Consider the following 8,839-nt stretch of genomic DNA (forward strand, 5'->3'; position numbering starts at 1 on the left):
TTTCTGAGAGTGTTTTTATTATGTATTTTTCATTATGAGTTACATTTTTCTGTTAGTGGATATTTTTGAAAAGCATTTACTCATTCAATTTGTTTTATTAATTTATTTTTACAATATCATTCACCGTGCATTCTTGTTTTTATACTTTCCTTTCCAGACGATAACAATCAATAACCCAGATAGGGTGCAAGGGCTGTAAAATGATGCAAAGGGGGGAACTGAGGATTATTCAAGCCTTCCCGGAAAGTGGGGACACCAGGAAAGAGAACTGTGTGCTGGCAGCCTCAGAGCAGACAGAGGTCAGCCCAAGTGGAGACCCCGGAGCTGCTTCTAAGACAGAGAGCCTGGCGCTGGGAGAACAAGACCCTGTCCTCCAGATGCCAGCCCCGGATTACCCTCTGCTTTGCAGTCCCAGTGCATTGACCTTGAAGACAGAGTTTGTGTATTCCGGAACCCTACTGAAGATGAGCCACTGCAGGGAAGTGGAAGGCGTGGATTTAAAGTGCCCTTCACCCTGGAGAGAAGCCAGAACTTGTTCAACAAAGCAGTGGCCGTGGAAGTCTAAGTGTCTGCGAGAGAAGGGCTCCCCTGCTTGCTGTGCCAGGGCCTGAGTGCAGCAGTGAGCAGGAGGATGCCCATGGCTCCAATGCAGACAGAGACTAGGAGATGCTGGATGAAGACCCCGTGGTGGCAGAAGCCCTGACTGCTTTAGATGCTGCCATTGCCAGAGAAGATGATGTGGAGGAGGCCAGTTAGGGAAGGGAATTGATGTAAGCAAGTCAGCCAGTGTCATGCCGGACCCTGGGACCTATGTCTGCGCCTTAGACTCATGGCGGATAATCCTTCATTTAATTTGTTTTAAAAGGCAGAGAAACCTTCTTTCTTGTGATTCGCTCTCTAGCTGAGGCTGGGTCAGAGGAAGTCAGAAGTCAGGATCGCAATCTGAGGCTCCAACATGGATGAGAGAAACTCAAGTACTTGTGCTTTCTCCCAGTGTGCATTAGCAGAGAGCTGGGTCAGAAGAGAGCTAGAATTTTTAAAATAAAACCACCTTGAAAGGATGACAATGAGGCCAATAGCTCAACAGAGAAGCAAAGGGATTGTATTAAGAAAGGGCCAGGGCAGGTGTTCAAAGGTAGGTAACACTGCTCGTTTTAGTCATGTTGAGTGATAACCAGGTATTCATTACACTGCTCTTGCTTTGGGCTGTACACTCTGGTCAGAATCGCATCTCGCCCTCAATTCGTAAAGTTCACCTCCAACATCAATGTAGTTGAGGATAGGGTCTTTGGAAAGGTCATTACAGTCACATGAAGTTCTAAAGATGGACCCTAATCTTGCAAAACAAGGGTGCTTTTAAGAGAAAGGAATCCTGGAGCTCTCTCTCTCTCTCTGGCTAAACAGTGGCGGCAAAGGTGACTACTGACCGGAAGAGATGGCAAAAGTCTGCAGGCCAAGGAGAAATCCCCGGCTGGAAACCTTGTGCACTGTTGTTGTCATCATGGATTCCTGGCATCCAGATCTGAGACAATAAATGTGTGTTGGTGATGCCACCCAGCCTGTGCCATTTTGTTACCATAGCCAAAATTCACCAGTACAAGTACCAACATGTTTAGAAATGTGGCATGTTCATTATTTTCATTAAAATTATGAAAATAAATACGTAAATTTCTTGTGAGAATATTTAAGCCAAAAAAAAGTTTATTTTTATTGGAAAGGAAGATACACAGAGAGGAGGAGCAACAGAGAGAAAATTTATCTGCTGGTTCACTTCCCAAGTGGCTACAACGGCCAGAGCTGAGCTAATCTGGAACCAGGAGCTTCTTCCAGGTCTCCCATGTGGGTACAGGGTCCCAAGGCTTTGAGCCATTCTCTGCTGCTTGCTCTGGCCACAAGCAGGGTGCTGGATGGAAGTGGAGTAGTCAGGACATGAACCAGTGCCCGTATGATATCCCGACAGATGCAAGGCGAGGACTTTAGCCACTAGGCTACCATCCTGGGCCCTAAGCTGAGTTCCTAAAAATCAGCAAAGTTATTAAGTACAATATAGTATGTCTAGAATGATCAAATGGGTTGACATTCATTTTATCTTGTATCAGTTTTGGTGTTTTGTGTATTTTTTAGGATTTATTTATTTTTATTGGAAAGGCAGATTTGCAAAGAGAAGGAGATACAGAGAGGAAGATCTATCTGCTGGTTCACTCCTCAGTGACAGCAATGCCTGGAGCTGAACCAAACTGAAGCCAGGAGCCAGGAGCCAGGAGCTTTTTCCAGGTCTTCCATGTGGGTGCAAAGTCCTAAGGACTTGGGCCATCTTCTACTGCTTTCCCATGCCATAAACAGAATGGGAAGTGGAGCAGCCAGGTCATGAACCAGTGCCCCTCACTGTGCCAGGCCTGGTATTTTGTCTTTAAAGGAGGTTTTCCTTCTCTTCTATTCTAGCTAATGCGTTGGCATGTTTACACTATTTCCTCATTATCCTGTAATGTGTATAGACTTTAAGCGATGACTGATTAAGCCAGCATTTATACTTGTGGATCTTTGAGTTGTCTTGTTTTACATTCCATGTACTTAGAAGGTCCAGTAGGCACATACATATCCAAGACTGTTATATTAGCAAATAATTTCTCCTTGTTTTGCTCCACACCTTGTAGATTAAGTTGTACAGGAGCTACTTAAGCAGTAGCTTCTGAAAATAAAACATTTACATCAGATTTGTACCACCTCCAAATTCCTGGCCCTCCTTCTAGGCTCATGGTACTGGGCAGAGTGTACAGAAACAAAAGCTGTATTTGTATTATGAATCACTTTACACATCAGGTCCTCATTTAAAAATTTTTCCCAGTTTAAAAAATCTTTTTTAAATAGCAAAAAATGTATAACTGAACCCCATGCATTTGAGGTTAGTCAATATGGGATGAAGCTCTTCCTAAAATTTTACTACATGTTCACATTGTTTAGTTATCCAAACCAAGATAAAAAAAAGAAAGAAAGAATTGAATATTACATTCTAAGTTTGAATCTACTTTAATTAATACTAACTCTAGGTATAGATGTCTTATGTCTTCCAGCACATTGGGGCCACCATTTCCTATATATATATATTTTAAAGATTTATTAATTTTTATTGGAAAGGCAGATCTACAGAGAGAAGGAGAGACATAGAGAAAGATCTTCCATCCACTGGTTCACTCTCCAAGTGGCCGCAATGGCCGTAGCTAAGTTGATAGAAAGCCAAGAGCTTCTTGTAGGTCTCCCACATGGGTACAAGGTCTCAAGGCTTTGGGCCATCCTCTACTGCCTTCCCAGGCCACAAGCATGGTGCTGGATGGGATGCGGAGCAGGTGGGACACAAAGCAGGCCCTATGGAATCCCAGCAGTTACAAGGCAAGTTACACTGGGCCATAGTGCCCTGCCTCAGTCCTTGCTTTGATAGCTGAAATAAGATGCTGGTCACCTATTTCACATGTAGCAGGGATTTCAAGCCTTCTGCAGGGCTTTGGAGGATTTCTGAAAGCACCTCAGCAGGTCAGCGGGCACCCAGTCTGCATTCCTGCTTCTGTGAATTCTGTCACTAGGCTCATTGGTCAGAGCAGGAGCTGCTGGCCTCTCTCTGAACTCTCTTATCCCATACTCTATGCTACCTTGCTTCCCTACTGTTCTCAAAGGACCACTAACCACAGCTGCTCTGTGTGGAAATGTAGAAAGCATTTTATTGAAGGCTTAGGCTAAAAGAAGTGAAATACGTACAGACAGGTTAGAATTGGCAGCCACATAAAGCTGAGTATTGGGCATCACTGGGCTGCAATTCAAAGGTCACCTTGGGACCAGGAGCTTTTTGTGGGTCCTTCTACCTCCCAGACACCATTCCCGTTTCTCCTGGCCTTTCCCCTTAGCCAGGGGTATCTTCCCAGTTCCTCCCTTTCTGCCCTCTGCTCTGACCCTAAGCTGAGAGCCTACCATTGACTCCTTTAACAAGAGGAAAAAACCCAGTTACTTTATAATCAAAGTAATTCAACTTTTTATTGTCCTAAAATATTAGATCCAAACAACTATTTGGCTCTACAAAAGGGGAGTTTTTACCCCAATAAGAATTCTGTCTCCCAGTTCAGGAAGTTTAAACTAAAAAGCAAACAAATAAAGAATTTACTGGAACATTTTTTCCTTTTCTAATACAGTAGTCACAGAGGAGTATCTGAAAAGGATCATTCTGGAGGAACACATATTCTATCCTTTCAAAATTCTTCCTTGGCTTGACTATTATTTTGGAGAAATGGAGAGATTATGAAAGTTATACTTCAAGAGCTTTACAGTGGGATGTGGGGTGTGGGTGGACGTTCAGTCCCATGGCAAAGCTGCCCCTCGGATACCCACATCGCATAGCAGAGTACTTGGCTTCTATTCACGCCTCCACTTTCCTTTCCTGGAAGGCTGCAGGTGTTGACTCAAGTGCTTGGGTCCCCGTCACTGTCACCAACATGGAAAGAATTCCTGGCTCCTGCCTTTGGCCTGGTGCTGCCTTCCTTGCTGTGGGCATTTGGTGAGTTAATCTGCAGATGGACACTCTCCCTGTTTTAATCCATTTTTTATAAACTGTTTGAAGACACCATTTATCTATTTTATAGTCTTGTGTGTGATCACTATAATTGAGCACAGAGAACATAATGTAAATGAAAGTGTGTATTAATTTTAATTTACACCCTAGGGCTGTTACTTCTGCTTATCAGGAATTTACACTCGAACAAGAATCAGCTAGTATTTAATAGGAAAGGCAGGAAAGACAACATTTATCTAAAAGATATGGTTATCTTTATCTTCAATCGCAACTGGAAACTTTGCTAATTTACATATTGAGTTATTGAAATGGATTTGTTGGTGAAATTACTGGCCTGATGATAATTTTAAAGAACATTAGTGAAGCAAGTGGGATTGGGTAGACTGGTATGGGTTGAATAACTTAATCTAGAAATACCCTGTGTATACCTACAAGCCTTCTATATGGCAAATGGGGCAAGAGTCCAGGCTCAACTTGGAAAGACAAATGGTTATCTGTGGCCAATTCCCAGGCAACCTATGTTCTATCTTGGAACTATTTCTGTACTTGCCTCACGTGAACCTTCCATGTGTCTGCATTTCTCAGGAAAGAATCAATGCCCTCCTATGTGATGATTTGTGTGTCTGCATGCTAAACCTCTTAATCTAATAAATGTTTATATGCAACACAAAATTTGTTCTGAAATTTTGCTTCTTTAAAAATAGACAGTGAGGGTCAAGCATGGTAGCCTAGTGGTTAAAGTCCTTGCCTTGCACATGTTGAGATCACATAAGGGCACCAGTTCTTGTCCTGGAGGCTCCACTTCTTTTCCAGCTCCCTGCCTTGTGGCCTGGGAAAGCAGTCGAGGACAGCCCAAAGTTTGGGAACCCCACAACTTTATAGGAGACTGGGAAGAGGCTCCTGGCTCCTGGCTCCTGGCTTGAGATCGGCTCAGCTCTGGCTATTGCGGCCACTTGGGGGAATAAACCAGCAGATGGAAGATCTTACTCTCTGTCTCTCCTCCAATCTGTATATCTGTATTTCGAGTTGAAATAAGATGCTCTAGTGTCAACCTTAGTCTTCAATGCTTCCATCTTGCAAAGCAGTTTCCTGGGTCTGACATCCCATGTCTGTTGACACCAGTGTCTAAAACAGGTGGTTTTCTGAGAGGTCCTGTGCCGATATTGTTAGCATGACTGTTTCACTTCTATCATGACTACACTCAAATTTCCTCATGATACACAAAGTGACAAGAGCCAGTGTCATCCGTTTCCCCCTTATTCTTCTCCCCAGTAGCCCATCTAGCATCCACTGCGTATCCAACCCTTTGCAGTGTGCTGTGGGTTTTTGAACCTACCTGGACTGAACTCTGGCTACCAGGGTGTTTTGAGTCTATCTAAATCAATTTTGTCATGCACAATTATTAGGTTCATTTTGGTAGTTACCAATAGCTCCTAAAAAAGATACAATGCTCCCTTGGTTAGCTAATCCTTCACTGTCTATTTCATTTAAAAAATATATTTATTTTTATTGGAAAGTCAGATATACAGAGAAGGAGAGACAGAGAGGAAGATCTTCCATCTCCTGGTTCACTCTTTAAGTGACCACAACGGCCAGAGTTGAGCCAATCCAAAGGAGCCCAGAGCTTCTTCCAGGTCTCCCACGCAGGTGCAGGGTCCCAAGGCTTTGGCTGCCCTTGACTGCTTTCCCAGCCACAAGCAGGGAGCCGGATGGGAAGCTGGGCTGCCCGGATTAGAACTAGCACCCATGTGGGATCCTAGCACATGCAAGGTGAAGACTTTAGCCTCTAGGTTAACATGCTGGACAAAGTTTGTTGCTTTATAGTAAGTACAAGGAACATGAAATAATAATCTCATCCCTACAGCAGCTGGTATAAAGTGTAGAAATTGCCAAATGATTTTCTAAAAGCTTTTGGTTTAGTGTCTGTTGAAAAAGGTGAGCAAGTAGAATCATTATCTTCATCTTCATCCACAAAAGTAAATTTTAGAACCTAATTAAATCTGAGCAAGGCACTGCTTAGGATTGCCTTACTGCGGGAAGTGGCAACAACACACTTCATCTCCTATGACAACAGAATAATCACTATTTTAGCACCACCAATGCTTTCTGTGTGAATGGGTATCCATGCAGTTTGCCTTCTGCTTATCTGAAGTTTAAACCAACTAGGGATCAGAAATATTTGAGGAAAAGATGCATTGGTATTGAACATGCATACCATTTATTCTTGTCATTAGTCCCTAAGCAACATGACAGTCATTTACATGACATTTACATAATATTAAGGATTACAAGTCATCTGGAAATGATGTAAAGTACCCAGGAGTCTGTATGGACATTATTTTCAAATCTATGTCATTTTACTTTATTTGAAAAGCAAAGAGACAGAAATACACCTACACATAAGAGAGTTTGCGGGCTCTCCCATTCATTGGGAGTCTGGACAATGGGATCTTTTTAGCTGTTCTCTCTTGCTCTACCAAAATGCCTTTCAGCCACTTCTCTTCTTTACTGGGACTGTGGACAAAGTCCAGACAAAGTTTAGTGTTTAGTCATTCCCAAGAATCTTTGAATTCTCTGCAGGATTAGGTCTGAACTTAAAATAAATAAATAAACAAAACCATTCCATATGTCAAGCAAAATTAAAATGTCTTGTGGTTATTTTAACTTTATATTTGTTTTATTACAAAACATGTAACATGTTTTCCATGGACTTTTAATTTGTGTGTGTGTGGATTGTCTTTCTTCTCCTTTGTAATGTGATGATGTTCTGCTAATTGATATTTGGTATTTGGTCTTTAATAATAAACCACTTTATGACTGTGCACAGGAAGTCAGAGAGCAAACAGGCAGAGGGGAGGCCAAGAGTTGGACAGCAAGCACATAACCAATAGGCCTTTCACAGGGCCTTAACAACCAATCATGGGCCTTTACAGGGGGCTTGTGTGGGGAGTGGCCATGCAACAATGTAATATTGCCCCCTCTCAGATTCCAGATGAAGGTAGGTAGTGATGAGGTGTTGGCAACGCCCGTGTCGCCACGTACCCCGAGCTGAGTGGAGGGATTAGGGTTACAAGAAAACAATACGCACAAGACAACACGCAGTACACCGAATGCCGATCAATGATAGATTAATTTTTATTGCAACTCCAGGCTTTCTTTTATACTCTGCCTAGCTCCTCCCAGTGTTTATCCAGTCTTCAAATGGCCACCCTAAATCCTTCGAGTTCCTCCCAGTAGTGGCCACCCTAAATCCCTTGAGTTCCTCCCAGTGTTTATCCAATCCCTTGGCAGATAACTTGACAAATAGGAAGCAGGAACTTGCGGTTAAGCCAGTGGCTAGATGTATCAGGCCAAAATTGCCAATCCTGTTACCCTCTGAGAAACAAGCTAAGCTGTGGAGTTAATCCTTGGGAGACTGGGGCCTGCAATGAGGGGAGAAGAGAGTGGCTTCCAAGCTGTGACCCTGAACTAATTACCTAGGACCACAACAATAGGAGTTATCAGTTAAAACCTTCTTTTAATTTACCAAACAGCTAATATTCTGAACACTATTTGTTGAATAGCTCATCTTCCTCAATGTATATGGTGTGCAGTTTTCCCATCAAATAATGATCAGACTTTATTTTAAGATTTTTAACCTATCCCACTATTTTTTGTTTATTATTTTAGTGACTATTCCTTTGTCATATGTTGCAATATTTGTTAGGGAAATAAGCCAACAATACTTTGGTATTCAAAGTTGCCTAAGATATTATTACATTTTATCCTTAAAAAATAAGTGGTACTTCATTCTTCTGCTAAATTTCATAGAACTTCAGTGGGAGAACAGAGGGGAATGAATCAGTAACTGTTAGGTAACCGTTGCTTTAAGAACCACCTACTGCATTTTAAAAATACACCACGTTACCAAAATACTTCCGAAATCACATTGGACCACATGATGATCCATGGACAGACTGAAGACAAGTGTACTTTGCTTTGAAAGCTAACAATATGCCAAGCATTCTTTATTCTATTCCTACTTGCCTTATATCTTCTATTTACACCTAAAGGCGCATACCCTCTTCACCCTCAACCTCTCTCAACCCTCCCTCCCTTTCAAGTTCAAGTATCCTGATTTACAGCAAAATCCAGGGATAGGAATATGACTTAAGGCATTGATTGAAGAATTCAGGATTGCAGTAAACTCCCGTGCGTGCTTGTATATGTGAGTGTGTATGTGTGGTAAACGTCTCTGCTGTGGAATTGTGAGCATGGCCAAACACAGTGCAGTCAAGACAGGTC

At 42.3% G+C, this 8,839-nt stretch overlaps 1 pseudogene; it reads left to right on the forward strand.

Annotated features, from left to right (window-relative positions):
• The first annotated feature begins 200 nt into the window (after nt 1-200).
• Nucleotides 201-756, forward strand: LOC118758170 (uncharacterized protein C4orf19-like; annotated as a pseudogene).
• The last annotated feature ends 8,083 nt before the right edge of the window (nt 757-8,839 follow it).

This window comes from Ochotona princeps, chromosome 20 (assembly GCF_030435755.1).
Source record: "Ochotona princeps isolate mOchPri1 chromosome 20, mOchPri1.hap1, whole genome shotgun sequence".
In the NCBI taxonomy this organism is placed as follows: domain Eukaryota; kingdom Metazoa; phylum Chordata; class Mammalia; order Lagomorpha; family Ochotonidae; genus Ochotona; species Ochotona princeps.